We start from the raw sequence: 16,076 nt of genomic DNA on the forward strand, positions 1-16,076 counted from the left end.
AACAGACAAGTTTTCATCATGGCAGTTTTTTTTTTTTTTTCCTCAAAAAAGTTGTTCTCTAAATGGACAACTTTTTGTTAATACATTTCATAGTATGTCACAGCACCATTGTCATAAAAACATTTTTTTTGGCCTGTAATGTTGCTTGAAAATATATGGAGACTGATTTTTTCAAAAAAAGAAAACCTCTGTCTGACTGTTTATAGACCTCTCTTGTGTTGATGAGTCTTAATTAAAGAAGTCCAGCCTTATAGAAACCTCATTCCAAATCCACAACAATAACAAACTGCAAATTTTCTTTTAATTTTCAGTTCAAAAGTATTCAAAGAGCATTTCAATGTACAGACTTTGAAACATGCTTTCAGTACCAGCTGCAAATAAACCAGACTGCCAGCTTGCCTCTTTCATAGTACTTCTGAAAGCCTCATTGCAAGCTCTCAAGCTTTCCTTGTCAGTCACAGAAAGAAAATTAATAACCTGGATTCCATTTATTTATGAGTTACTTTCGGATAAGAATAATGTTGTTTTCTAAAGAGGTATATCAGCCTTAGATTAATCACACTTAAAAAGTACAGCTACATCAGAAATCTAAAAAGATGACTCCTCTATAAGGGAAGTAAATATGATTATAGTGCAATAATCTGAAGAGTATTTTTGAATTTGCAAGAGTATTTTTTGCATAGTTTTAATGACTGATGTCTTTGTTGAATGAGGCCTTTTGATTTGTCTTTATGATGTTAGTTTTGTGCATATTGTCCAGGTCTTTTAATTTTAGTCTTGCCAAATACTAAAGAAAAACATTTCAAGCAGTTTTTTGCCTTTCCTACAGATATACAGTTATACAGATATAAAACGAGAGCCTGAGGGAAAATGAAAAAGCAGAAAGGATATACATGTCACAGGGGGCACTGAAACTGGATGACTTTGTACTGCAGAACCGTACGTGTTCAGGTCTGATGGCACAGCCATGTATATAATTATAAAATTACCTTGACACCCACAAAAAGACCTTTCACAGCTAGTCAGAGATAAAATGTTTACATTAATTCATTTAGCTGACACTTTTCTCCTAAGCAACTTAAAATGTTTAGCTACGTATTACCTATTATTTGGCTACCTATTATTATAATTAGTATTATTGTTTACATATTTATACAGTGGGGTGTGGTGGTACAGTGGGTTTGGCCAGGGCCTGTTTTTGGGTGGCTCTGGGGTTCAAGTCCTGCTTGGGGTACCTTGCAATGGACTGGTGTCCTGTCCTGGGTGTGTCCCCTCCCCCTCCAGCCTTATGCCATGTGTTGCCGGTTTGCCGCGACCCTGCTCAGGACAAGTGGTTTCAGTCAATGTGTGTGTATTTATACACCTGGCCAATTTTTACTGCAGCATTTTAGGGTAAGTACCTTGCTCAAGAGTACTGTAAGTAGAGAAAGGCTTCAACCTGCAATTTGTGGGTCCAAAGGCAGCAACTCTAGTAAGTACACTACCAGTTGCCTCTGACAAAGCAACCTGCTTATTTTGTTGTATTTATTTCTTTCCTTATCATTCTTTGCACTTTGTGTCCATCATAATAACTGATATTATGTGGATGATGTTGACATGTTGATTTTTATCCCTGCTAAACCTCCACGTTTGCTTCCTAGAATTTTCTTGGACCCATTTCACCTCTCTTAACTGTAGATACGGTTGCAAGAATGTCTATCTGCTTTGTCTGTCCCTGGGTTCCGTTTTTGAAACAAGGTCTATGTGAGGCCAACTCACAAGACATCAGCATGACTAAACACTAAACACTGGTGCCAGTCTATAGTCCACCAGCATCCATCAACTGTTCTTATAAATAGGACATTGTGCCAAAAATATCTCCAGTGATTAAACTGGATATGAGTTCTCACTTTCTGTGGATTTTGTTGCAGCTCAATGTCTTCTGACATTTTTGCACATTTGCAAAATTCGACATGGGTCATTTTAAGCAATGTCCTTTCACCTCAAGATAACACCATACGAAAATAAGTTTCAACATAACAAGCAGGGCCAACACGGTTCCCACTTTATTAAAGATTAATATACAGCAGGGTTTCAAGGAGAGCCTGGTAATAAATTATAGAACCATTTCTTGTTTGCAGGGATGTGACTGGTAGACAAATGTACACATGGGATAGTCCTCGAAAAACGAATAAACTTTACACACATGACACTCTCTACAGCTAGACAGTGATGAATTCTACAGATTGTTATGTAGATTGGAACTGATGCACAACCACCTCCATAGTCTGAACATATGGATGAAAATGTATAAACGCGTAAGGAATAACAAGTCAAAGTGGTGTTTATCATTATATGTAGATGCTTTCTAAATCTAGATTGCACATTTAAAATAGTTATTACTGTTGTTGTTGTTGTTGTTGTTTGTATTTTATTCTAGGCCCTTAAATGAAGCAGGTTGTGGGCTTCACTAAATGTGAAATTATCCAACTTTTCACTGGTGCGCTGACTTTCTTGAACATCACTTCTTAAGCACAAATTTCAGTAATATTTCAGAAATTGTGAATGGCATAACACATTACAATCTTCATCATCCACCCCAACACATAGAACTCGCTATCCCATTCTCAACCTGTTCTCCATCATCCTTATCAAAAAAGATAGTAAAAGATAGTACCTCTGCAATTTCCTGTTTGAAACTGCCCCTTCACATACAAGACCATGTAGTGACAAGATTAAATAAAGGCTACTTTTTGCAGTGGCAGAGAGGTGATAAATGAAAACAGTGCCTGGTAATTACTGTCAAATCCACAAGTCAACTCTCAGCCCCATCTTGCAGAATCTCATTGTGATTCCCTACAGGTGAAGCCAGCTTCATATCACGCAACTGGTTTCAGATCCTATGCATTAAAAATTTCAGGATTGAAAGGCATAGTAAGAGTTATTAAGCCCTGATTTATATTGTATTCTTTTCAGGCCTAAACATCGCTTTCAGGAACTTATCCAGCTGTAAGAGATCAGCAAAATGAACTGGATGTACTATGTCTGAATTGTAATGTGATATAGTGAGTGATTCTTTCAAGTTAATGAAACACCATCAGCCTACAATAAATAAACAGTCTGATGTCTCTGTAAATGTAAATCATAACTTCAACAATCTTAGCTCTGAAGCACATTTTCATATGTGCATTTGACATAATCAAAATGTAGATATGGTAATATGAAAAAGAAACCTGCATAAAACCTTGATTTATGAGCAGTTAACAGTCATGGCTTTCAACAAAATATAATATTCACACACACACACACACACACACACACACACATATATTTATGTACACACATATGTGTATATACAACACTCAAAAAATGAGCATGTATTTTGTACATTTAGAAAGACAATGTTTTATTTCATAAAGAGAAATAAGAGAAATGTTTTAAGATTATTTTTAAGTCAATACCCAAGGCAACATAGAATGCTAGTCTTGTGTACTAAGCTAATTTGAATTATTTATCCATTTATACAGTTGGGTAATTTTTACTGGAGCAATTCAGGGTAAGTGCTAAATAAATGGAGCATTGGCAGCTATATTTGGTGTGCTGAGCTTGACTAACCACATGTGTGGTTTATATGGGGTCATTTCACAATAGCACACTACTGGTGACAACAGAATAGGGATTGATCTGTGATTTTTAAGTCTTCACTCAGTTGGGGATGCACAGTCTACCCCCACCTAAGAAAGGTAATGCATTTCTTCAGAATTCTTTGTAAGGTGAATTCTAGTAAATTCAAAATGTAATTATTCAATTTCAATGGGAAAAATGTTTATGCATTACTAAGCTCTGAAACCCATTTATTTTAAAGTATTACCAAATCCCATGAAAGTGGACAAAATTACTTCAATAGGTAGTATTAGTTATTCCTGTAGTGTATAGATATGTTTATGAGTGACATTCCTCTTCTAAATAGATGAGTGAATGATTAAAGGGTGTTTAGTGCAGTATGTCATCACCTCTTGCCTGTGTCACTTAAACACCATTGATCATTGGCTCTTTGTTGGGGCTCTGTCTGCAACCATTCTCCATGTGGCCACATTCAGGTCATCTGAAGTGTTCCTGGCAGTAAGGGTTATTGTGAAACTCAGCTGACAGTGCACTTTTACAGTTATATGTACAAGACCAATCACCTGAAGTCTGGAGGGAGGAACCTACCAGTCAAGACATATAATTCAACTAACTGAACCAAGGGCAGGACAGCACTATTCCCATACAAACTTAAGCTTACATAAAGATTTGTTTTCCATTCGTCCATCGTCAACAACTGCTTATCCCAAGCAGGGTCACGGCTAGCCGGAGCCTTACCTGGCAACACACGGCGCAAGGCTGAAAGGGGCAGGGGACACACACAGGAGGGGACGCCAGTCCATCACAAGGCACCCCAAGCAGGGCTCGAACCCCAGACCCCCCCACACAGCAGGAACCGGCTGAACCCACCGCGCAACCACGCCCCCCTCGCATGCATGATCCTTAATGTTTCATAGAATCTTTTTGATAACTTATTTTTAATTCTTCTTTCAGGCGACCACCTCAGAAGGCAGGATCTTCTCCACTGCAAGGCTGTCATTGTTCAATGACAATGTTGGCATTCTCTAGTGGGCTACAGAAATAGCAGCACCAAAACACCAATGGGCCAGCTTTCACAAGCATCCCAGTGCCAGGATGGCCATGGGGATAATCCACCCTCTAAGCCGGCAGCCCGCAGCTAGGACAGACAAACTGGTCACTTGTTGTTGCAATCATTTCCTGAATAACTAAACTGTATTATCTAAATCTTAAGGGGAGATTCTGGCTCTACAAGCAAATACAGTAGACTGCTGGGTTTAGTCCATTTTGTCTCAAATAACCATGCCAATAAACAACTCAGGATGAGGTTTGGGTTAAAACTACACATTTAAAGTCAAAGGAATGGATAAGGAAATATACTTGCATTATCTTCAATCACTCTCTCACTATTGGTATTTGGTTGTCCTAAGTCATGATAATGGCAGCACAGAGCCTATCCTACAACTCTAGGTTTATTATTATTATTTTTTATTCATTTAATTGTTTTATTTATTCAAAATAAAATAAAATAAAATAAAATAAAATAAAAGCGTGAGAATGCCATGATTATCCCTGAGGAGAAGGCAAGCTAATCCAGACTGATTCATCACATTTCGGGAATGTATAGCTTCCTTTGCAATAAAACAGTTATGTAACAGATAATTTGTGGCTTTGCATTTCTGCAAAATGTATGCTGCATATTTTCATATGAAAAATGTTTTAACAATGTACTTCAACAGCTTTGCTCTCTTCTTACACAGAGCAACCAAATGCCTTGAGGAACATGATAAATTTTCTTTATAGCTGTGCAAATTATGATTACAGCCAGCAGTGTCAAACATGTCACTTTACTGCCTAAAATTCAATGTCTTTTGGGCCAGGCTTGTAAAATTTTATAAGACCATTTAAATTTTCATAACTACAAAAGTAGGATTTCTGCACTAATTAATACCGATATTTCTTTTTTTTTAATAATCAAATGATATTTTCTCACCCTGTAGTAAAATTACTTGTGAATGTCAGATTTTTTCATGAAATGGATGAAGACTATCATTTCAATAAGTCACAAATACACAATATCTAAAATCAATGTCTGTATTTTAACATTTGTAAATCTAGTGCATGAACATGGAAAAAATAAAGGTAGGCTTGTGATGATGACAGGTTGCAATTTTGAAGTGTTTGTCTTTCTTTTGCTTTAGTCTTGATATGTCTTTGGACTTTGATTCCCACAAATATTTTTAATGAACTTGCACTTGAGCATTTAAGCACAACTATTAGTCCATAGTAGAGATGCCCAGCATGATCCACCCAATATTTCAAATAAAAATATTTATTTCAACTGTCAGGGAGGTCTTACAAAACTGCAATCCACATTGATAACATGCAAGATTGTTAACATCTCTGATTAGACTTTCTGCAACTAGTGAACATTGACAATGTGTTGGGCCCATCCAATTATATGTCAATAAACTGATGCAATAATAGTACTCTTGAGAGGTCTCTTAGCTTTTCAATGTACCTCTCAACCTTTTGAGATGATTAGACAGAGGTGGACAGATTTGTTTTGAACAAAACCGCAAAGATACTGAAAATGATATGGGTAGCAGAATATAATTAAAATGATGCAATTACTGAAAGTGCGTGTTATAACAGCAAGTGGCCATGGACCTAGAGATTTAAGTCCTAGGTAAGCCATAATACTGTACCTTGGGGAATAGTGCTTAACCTAAATTTCTTCAGTAAAAGTGCATTTATGGAAGTAGGCAAAAAGGGAGAATTGTAGCTATGCTATTTATGTGGGTTACAATGTTCCCTAAGAAAAGAAAAAATGTTTAGTCTGCAAAGCAGTAAAACATAGCTAAATATATTCCGTCTTAATCATTATTTCACAACCAATGAATTCCACTGATTACAGATCGCAGCTATTTCTGTTCCAATGCGGAAAGACTTGCCTCCTTCACATCCTATCCCATTGTTTCCAGGAGTAGGAGGGTGTTTGGCATTTCGTGCAGTCGCATTTAAATGTGATTAAGATGTACACTTTGCTCTTGACATGGGTGAATTTTCTAAGCTGCCTTGCTTCTGTACAAAATAAAAAACAAAGGAAAAGGAAAAAATATTACATTACGGCATTACATTAGCAATACATAACAACATTAAATCAACCACCACTGAGGAACATTTTGTTACAAGGGGGCGGTCTAAAATATAACATAAAAACAATAACAGTTTTTGATCCTGTCCCTAGAGCCCCTAGAGAGGTATGAATGCTGGCCTATGCTTGAACTTCATTAGGAAATAATTAACATTGCTTGAACTGCGTAATGATTTCCCTGATTTAAACTCTGTTAAACTGAATGTGCTGGCTGACCACTTTCTATAGCACAGGGAATAGGCAACTTGTAATGGTTATAAAGTAAGTTTATTTCTTTTTAACAAACTAAAATGTTAAAAAGGCAATATTCATGAATTTTCCGTTGAAACATAAGATACATTTCACAGTTTTTAGCTTTGATCAGTTAATTCCAGCTAATTCATACTGAAGTACAGCAGCAACTTTTTTGCATGACACAACAAATTATTAAACAAAAGGGAACATATACTTTCTGGTATACTCAAAGGTGCAAAATCTCAGAAAAAAATCATCACAAAAATCAGACTTTTTCAGTAAAAATTTGAAATTATAAGGATTCATTTAATTCACTTATTTGAATAAGACCATTAATTCAGTGAACAGCTCTGTCAAAGGTAATTCATTCAAAATCAGTCCCAACAAAAACGGAAAGAATAACAAGGTACCAGTGCCTGAAAATATATGGTTAAATAAAAGATCAGATATACGAATATGATATATACACTGGATATACACCAAAGGAATGTCCACATGGAGTTGTCTCATAAAAAGAATACTGAATGAAAAAGCTGGTGTGCTGAAGCAGAAATGAAACACATGCAACAAATTTATTCTATCATTCCTATGCATATACTGTATATACATGGTTAATTACTTTATCTCTGTTTTCTTGTATTGTTAATTATCACTATTCTCTCAGATTCATATTACTGAAAAGATTGGTCTATAAAAAAAAATTTGGTACCTGGGAAAATATTTTAAACTGCATTATATATAGTTGCAGTAGGGGGTGCGGTGGCGCAGTGGGTTGAACCACAGTCCTGCTCTCCGGTGGGTCTGGGGTTCGAGTCCCGCTTGGGGTGCCTTGCGACGGACTGGCGTCCCGTCCTGGGTGTGTCCCCTCCCCCTCCGGCCTTACGCCCTGTGTTGCCGGGTTAGGCTCCGGTTACCCGTGACCCCGTATGGGACGAGCGGTTCAGAAAAGTGTGTGTGTGTGTGTATATATAGTTGCCTTGAGAGTAGAATGATAATTACATTATAACACAGAATCAAAAACAAACATATGTCTTTCACTTGATGTTTTGTACACACTTTATTTTGTGGAGAAGTTGTCCTTAAGATTACATTAAGATTCTATATATAACACTGGCTGCTACATAAAAGATGCAAATAGCGCCAATCAGTTATTATTCTAAGTCTACTCTGCTACAAGTGGTGTGTGCCCCAAAATGTAAATAATTTACAGAATGAAAAGCATTTCCATGCTGAATGCATAATGTTGTTAGCTGCCAGTTTAACTAAGTAATATATACAGTTTTCCAACAGCATGGGAATTTAAAGCTTGCTGTGTGGTGTATGAACAGAAATATCTAAATGACACACATGTCATGGGGGATAGTGGCATGTGCTACATTTAAATTTATTTTTATTGAATCAGTCATTTTCTCCACAGTAACAAACAATAATCCCTATACTATAGTATAGTAATTCATTGACACCTTTCTCAAAAGCAGCTTACACTATTAGATATACCACTGTAAACTCCCTGTAGTCATTGACCCATCCATACAGCAGAGCAATATAATGCACATATTCGCCATGATTAGAGTCATTAGTTAAATGTTAAGTTAAAACGTCTGGATAAAGTCACAGGCATAAAATAGTTTTAATCTGTTGCTCCTTTAAAACTGTCTACTCTCTCACATTACACCAAGAAGGCAGGTCTACCACATTCATTAACACATTCATCCAATAAAGCTACTGTGTAGTGTCAGTGTTCTTCATCAGAGTGTAAGACAGCAGTTGTTCATACTACCAAAGGGGGGAACAGTACTTACTGTTCTTCAGGCACAGACAGAGCTTTCTTTCAACTTACCAATGTTTACATCAATAACAAAGAACCATTTTACCGCATGGTGCAGTTTCGCAGTCCTGAGTGAAATGAACCCCTTCTTCATCTATATGAGTCACAGTCTAGAGAAGAAAAAGTGCAGCACTGAGCACTAAGACCCTGAAACCCAATGCAGGAACCAGAAACTTTCTATGACACAGTTCAACAAAGACTGGCATGAGTTAAAACACGCTAAGTGTGTTCAGTTTGTGTTTCAAGGTAAAAAAAATAATTTCAAAGGTATACACTGTGTTTATGGTCAGCAAGGCAAAGGAGGAAGAAGTGGTTTGCCAGTGCCTTGTTCAGTGCATGGCGGGAGGAAAACATGAAAACTCCACACACCCAGATCTGGACTCACACACACAGAACAGCTCAGGAACACTCTGTGCTCAGCTGTAGGTCACACATACATATGTGTGTGTGTGTCACTTAATATGATGCATGAAAAATTAAGTGATACTATGTTAAATATGTTATATATATATAAAACATATATTCAGATGTAAAAAAAATCCATAGTCAATAGTTTCTATTTCTTGTCACTGCATTTTCCCCTTGAACAAATATGGTACAGAAGCTGTCAGGTACAACCTAAAAGAGTATATTTAATCTAAATAACACTTAAGACCTCCATCTCAGTATTCTCATTTGCCATATTTGTGTTTCATATCTTTTAAATATTTACCATTTCTTAGTCCTTAGTCCTGGGGTAAATGATGTTTTTGCGCTCTGCAGGGTGTTATACTGCAAATGACATCTAGACATTCAGACTGTATAGGTTGAATGTTGCAGTATGCCCAAACCACACCAGTCAAAAATTTGAGTACACTTGCTGAAAAAATGTCTTTCCATAATTAATAGTCATACATCCAGATCATGAGTGAGAATTTTTTTTACATGCTATAATTCCTGCTCTTGCAAAACTCTGACATGTGTTCCGAGTCCTTCTTTTGCGGAAGAATAAAAAACTCCCCAAGCACACACATTGGCTGAAGCCACTTGTCCCAAGCGGGGTCACGGCGAGCCGGAGCCTAACCCGACAACACAGGGCGCAAGGGCGGCGGGGGAGGGGACACACCCAGGGAAGGATGCCAGTCCATCACAAGGCACCCCAAGCGGGACTCAAACCCCAGACCCACCAAAGACTGGGACCCAAGTCAAGCAGCTGTAATTATATCAGCACTTGCTGGAAATAACCTTATCTATCTATCTATCTATCTATCTATCTATCTATCTATCTATCTATCATTAAAGTTCCTGATGAGGTATTACTAAAAAAGAACAAAACTCCTGATTCATAACGCTGAGCTTTATTAGCCGATTATCAGCTCCGCCTAGGAGACCGTACGTTTCGAGCGATCGATAACTACTTTAACGAACTTCCGGTTCACGAGGGAGGCGGCGATTGTGAAAGTGCGCGCGCTCCCCCTGCTGTACACTTTGGGAGGCACACATGCACAAGGGACGAGAACAAATAAATAATAAAAAAAAAAAAAGCCTCCCGTCTCACAAACATGGGAGCGATAAAGTCTTACTTCAGACTGACGCGCTCTTGCTGTAAAGTGATTAGTTATTTAAACAGCCCCTCTGTCTGATGTAAATGAAATTACTCGGTGCGGTGTACGAACTGATTTCCAGTAGCGAGTAGCAGAGACAGGACAGCTGCACAGTATGGTGTCAATTTATGCCACCACTGCACTGAAAACAGCTTTGAATCCACGCGAGTTCGTCGACGGAATTCAATGAAAAATCGCCGCTTTCGTGCATAACCAATTTTAGGAAGAGTTTCCCATTAGCGGAGATTAATATTTTCCAGAAGAACTGCAATGGCATGGCTGCTGCCTCGCGCGCACAGCTCCGGCACGCACGGCGGAGCGCTTCACTGAGCTCAACGTGGCCAGCAGAAAGCAGAAACGCGCTCAATCGGGGTTAGTAGTTCAGCGCTCGGGCTCCCAGTTCTCACACCGTCAGCAAATCGAGAGTCAGCGATTGCTGCAGCGCCTCATCCGCTGCACACACACACACACACACATACACAGAAGCACGAAAACAGACAGAAATGAGCCAGCGCAGATGAGTAAATTTTGCCAGTGTGAAACGGGCGCCCGACAGTATAATATTCTGACCCTTCTCTGTCTTCCTATTAAATAGAAACGACGCGTGCTCTGAACGCTGATTTCAGCTCTCGTCTTTTTCACAGTCTCCTTGCAGCTTCTGCACACAGTGCAATTACTCCTATCGGACCCCTACGTAGAGAAAATATATTCCGGGAGGATGAGAAGAAGTGCGCTGTGTGTGGCTTTCAGGCGGTCAGACTAACTGAAGTGCATATAATATATTTCAGTGAAATGCGCTGCGTTACCTGTTATGAAAGGCTCAAATGTAAAGTATCGCTGCTGCGATCAGCCCCCAGATAAACTTGCAATTTAACACGTGACAAGGTGGGAAATTAGCCGGCTAAATAGGGAGTGATGATTTCCATAAAATGATTTCTTAACCTGAAAAGAAATGTATGACCGCCGTTTATTATAAACACCATACAATAAGGGTAAAATTGCTCAGGAGCGCGTTCTTGAAAACAAGTTGCGATATACTGTGGAACCTTCGCCCGTTTCCGAGCATCCACACACCTTATTATCTGAGAGCAAAATGCAAGCTTACCTAAAACGGATTCTCCCCTTTGACTAGGAGGTGTCCACGGTGGCTCAGTGTGCTGGAGGAAAACTTGTGCTGCAGAAGCCCGTGTATCCAGAGCTCATGCTGGTAGCCCAGGGTTTCAAACTGTTTTTTAGATGATTTTGCAGTTCTTCTCATGCTCGGATGGCTGAACAAAAAAAAAAAAAAAAAAAAATCCTCTTTAATTACAGTGCAGAGGGCGAGTTAGACAGCAGAAAGGGCAGCGAGATCTGTAGGAAAGGCTGGCGGAAATATCCGATGTGGCTGAATGAAGCGAGCGGAGAAGAGTGAAAGTGATCAGGTGGGAAAGCGGAGAAGGTGGGACTGAGGCAGGGGGACGGAGCTGGACGAGCAAAAGGGAGAGAGAGGCTGGGGGAGGTACTGAGATCACAGTTTTATTTCATAAGAGGATGATTGTGCTAGACACGGAGGGGAGGGACTGGATCAGATAAGTTCCAGGGGTATAAAAGGGTGACGGGTGGTGGGAACGGCTTAAGCTGTGGAGACCTCGCCATGAATTCTGTCTTATTACTGCTTTATGTGTCTGCTCCATTGGGGCATTCAATGTAAAATGCCTGGCGGTCAACCAGCAAAGTGACATGGTGTGAGAATACTGTAGAAATTGGATTAGAAACCCCGTGCGAGCAAATTTAATTGAATATCTCATTTTTCCTCTAATGAAAAGACATTCATCTCCCTGAAGAATAACAGAATGCCTTAAAACCAAGCAACATGCACATCCTGGAAGTAAATTGGGGTTTATTTTGGGTTCAGTGTACTGAATGCTTATCTTTTCGTGCAAATTTGAAAATAATGTAAGACATTAATACCGAAAATTGATGTGAAAAGGAACCTGAGGTGTTCACTAGTGGTCATGTAGACAAGGTGTGGTGCTCTAAGTGAGGTAAGGTGCTGTCCGGGGTGCTGAACTCTCACTTGGCATAAATAGTGCTGAATGGACAGCTGACCACTGCACCTCACAGCGTTTTTACCTCAGGGCCCCAATGCTGAATTAGAACATGTGTTGAAAATCTCTAAAGTAAATTGACAGAATTTTTCAGCAACCATTCCACTGATTTAGAACTTCAAAACAAGATGCTTAAGAGGAGCTAAGGGAGGCTTATTTAATCTACAGAGAGCAGTTCAATATGAAGAAATCGCCATCTTTCATACCAATATGCCTTCCACTATGTCTTACATTTACATTTACATTTATTCATTAAGCAGACGCTTTTCTCCAAAGCAACATACATCTCATAGAAAATACAATGTGCGCATTTTATTAGCAGAAAGACAGACATGAATGCAGACTCGTAATTCTTAGGTGTCGTTAGTTTGTTTCTTTCCACCATATGGCTGGACATGTCTTTCCAGCAGCACTGCATTTGTTTAACACAAAGACCAATAGAAATTACTTTTTTAAAATATTTTTCTTATGTGTGTGATCCAATGTAAGACAATGTTTTCAAACTACATAAAAAAGGAACCGAGACATATAACACAACTGGCAGGACTCATCCTGAATGCTAAACAGCGACAAGCTTCTGCTTTTGTAGACAGTTTAATTAATCTTGAAGTGTAATTCCACTTGTTTACTGCGCTAAATGTAATGACAGGTCATGTACTAGAAGAACCACAATATTAATTTTTATAAAAAGAAATTGAAAATGAAATGGATGGATGGATGGATGGATGGATGGATGGAGGGATGGAGGGATGGAGGGATGGATGGATGTGCAAGGAACCCCACAAATATTTTTAATGCCGACTGCTTTGAATGACAATGATCTTTGACAGACAAAATGGATGTGCAGGTAACGAATGAAGAAAGAATCTAGTTTAGCCTAAATGAAAAAGTCTGAGATGAAGTTCTTTAGTTCTTGGAAGCTCTTCAAGATGTAGATTAAGCCTCATAAAGTGGAATGCATGTTTCTTCACACCTTCCTGGTCTTAGGGTCCTTCAGGAAAATGAGTTCCCAAGGAGAAGTTTCCATAAATGAAATTTACCTTATGCTTCCAAACAAGGTGTTTATCAGCTGACCAGAGTGCAATAATCCCATCAGCACTGTGCTGTGTTTATAAGGGGATCCATAAAATGTGACAGAAAAAATAAACAAAAAACGCTTTGGGGTTAACAGGAATAGAATTGATTGCAATTAATGACTTTAAGAGGGTGCAAAGCCTCTTATATTGTCATTGTTTGACATTATGGTGCAAAGACTGATGCCAGCATATAGACAGTTTTATTGTCTTGACAAATTGCTTTGGCAATAGTACCCCACCACCACAACTGTACAAATGAGGGGGAAACAGTGGGTGTTGATGGTCAGGACTTAATGGTTAAATTTCTTTAGAGCTTCCAAAATTTGATTCACAGCACACTTGTACTAAAGTCTAGGTTGCCCTTTTCTGTTTTCCAACAATGCAATGATGTGAACCTACATTTACATTTACATTTATTCATTTAGCAGATGCTTCTTCTCCAATGCGACGTACATCTCATAGAAAACACAATTTGTGCATTTCCTTAACAACCTGAACATTTTCATTTTGATATGTTTCACGTATATGAACTTGTGTTAATGACTCTTTTATTTTTATCTTGGTCTCCGGGAGATTTTATCAGGTCTCACCCAACTGGGATTAACCACCTTTTCGTTCTGCTTTCATTAGGAAAGCAGTGTTGCTTATTGGTGCTATTTTTGTCTAATCTGAGACATAAAATTGTACACTTTGCATCTTCTGTCTTTTGGTTTCAGATATAATTTATAATTTCAAAGGAAAAAAGCTTCTCTCATGGCAGAAATTTAAAATCTGCAGTGCCTTTGTTGAAAAAACAATAAATAATTAATCTTCACTTTAGCTGGAAAATTCTGTTCTTTTTTTCCATGCATCCAGAGGCTTTTTTAAAGCCTCCCTAGGCTGTTTAAGATAATCATAACCTTCCCTAGACTAATATCTTCAGTTTAGTCATATATATCCTACTAGAGTTCATTCCTTTCTTCAAGTGTATGTCCACTGCCTACAGAAGTGTTATCTTAATGAGATTTCCAGAGATTTCTGTTCTGAACCAGTAAAAAATTTAAGCAGGGTGTTCAGTGGTCAAGTCTTATATTTGTAACCGGATTTCTTTTAAGTTCAAATCTTTTGAGGACATGTTGTACCTTTGAAAGTTATGAGAAATGTGAGATGCTCAAGAAAAATGAACAGTCATAGTGATGGGATGAAGGGAAGCAGCCAATAGGCTGATAATTATGTAATCTGTTAACAAAATGGTGTGATTCATTTCATTTTATTTGCTCATTAAAAGTAATTAAATGTAAACGTTAATGTTAATGTATTTTCATAACACATTCAGCTATGCTTCTAGAAGGACAAGAAAACCTTAACATAAAATAAGCATAATGAAGTTAGTGGAACATATGCAATGCATTCATTACCTTAATCAGACACCCTTTGATGTTGTGTAGTGTAAAATTGCATAGAGTAATTAATTAATTAATATAATTAATTAATTAATTGATAACTGCTTGTCCCAATAGTTTAGAGCCAATCCCAGAAGCATAGGGCATGAGCCAATGTATTCTCAAGAGGCTTTAGCCCATTCCAGAATAACGTTAATGATATCTTAGATGTTCATTTTACTTTACAGTTTACATTATATTTTTGAATGCATTTGATTTTCAGTAAATTTTCTAATGGAAAGTTTGTAGAAGCTTCTTGCTTTAAGGCTTTCTACAGGTCTGACTCAATAGTAGAGACTCAGTAGCAGATGGGAATCCTTTTGAGTGTTAGCTTTCTGCCTGCAACAAATCCAAAAATTTAAAGCTGCTTGAGGGCTGGTTCCCTTAATTCCCTGTATAATATGCAAATACAAAATAATCAAAGCAGATATCCTGTATTATAAAGCCCCACTTTTTTAGTTATCTAAGGTTAGGTTTCCTCTATATGATAATTTCATTGGTAAGCTCCACACTGAAAGAACATTTTATTAAAAAATAAGATATTTGCTGTTGTCTAACCTAAAAATAATTTTATTTTCTGTTAAAATGGTTGCCACCTTGTAGGTTTTTAGATCTTATTTTATACGGTAATAGCCACTTAATTTTCTCGTTTCAATCTGTTAGATTTGTGTTTACATTCTTTATTTTTAAAAACTGGATATTTTAGTTATTCTCTTCCATGAATACATCTTCATTCAAACTTGTCTTTACTTTGCAAGGGGTCTTTTTTCTGTTCTACATTCTATAAAAAAAGGTATTCATTAACAGAGACTGCTTTTCACTGAACTCCTAGGCACTTCTTTCTTAATGTGTCAACAGACGCAGCAGAGAGAATGGATTTAAAATAGCAGAAACTTTAACTGATGTATAAAAGCTCATAGGAAAAGTTTATTAATGAATCCATAGAAAATGAAACAGTAGCCTTTTAGCAGAAATGCATCTGATATTAAGCCTGGCTTAGTAAAAATATGTTTCAGTGGGAAAGATTATTTGTGATTAGTCAAGATGTGAGTTGCCGACATGAGTGCAATTCATAAACTGAACTTACTCAGTGCCTGAGTTAATACTG

At 37.8% G+C, this 16,076-nt stretch overlaps 1 protein-coding gene across 1 annotated transcript in view; it reads right to left on the bottom strand.

Moving 5' to 3' along the window:
• The window catches only part of LOC108938644 (BMP/retinoic acid-inducible neural-specific protein 1-like), a 61,735-nt gene extending 49,897 nt beyond the window's left edge, over positions 1–11,838 (bottom strand). The window contains exon 1 of the mRNA XM_018759434.2: positions 11,490–11,838. The gene's annotated coding sequence lies outside the window, so the exon portion shown is untranslated. The remainder of the gene's footprint in view (positions 1–11,489) is intronic.
• Between the last annotated feature and the right edge of the window lie 4,238 nt (positions 11,839–16,076).

The sequence above is a fragment of the Scleropages formosus genome, chromosome 17, assembly GCF_900964775.1.
Source record: "Scleropages formosus chromosome 17, fSclFor1.1, whole genome shotgun sequence".
Classification (NCBI taxonomy): Eukaryota; Metazoa; Chordata; class Actinopteri; order Osteoglossiformes; family Osteoglossidae; genus Scleropages; species Scleropages formosus.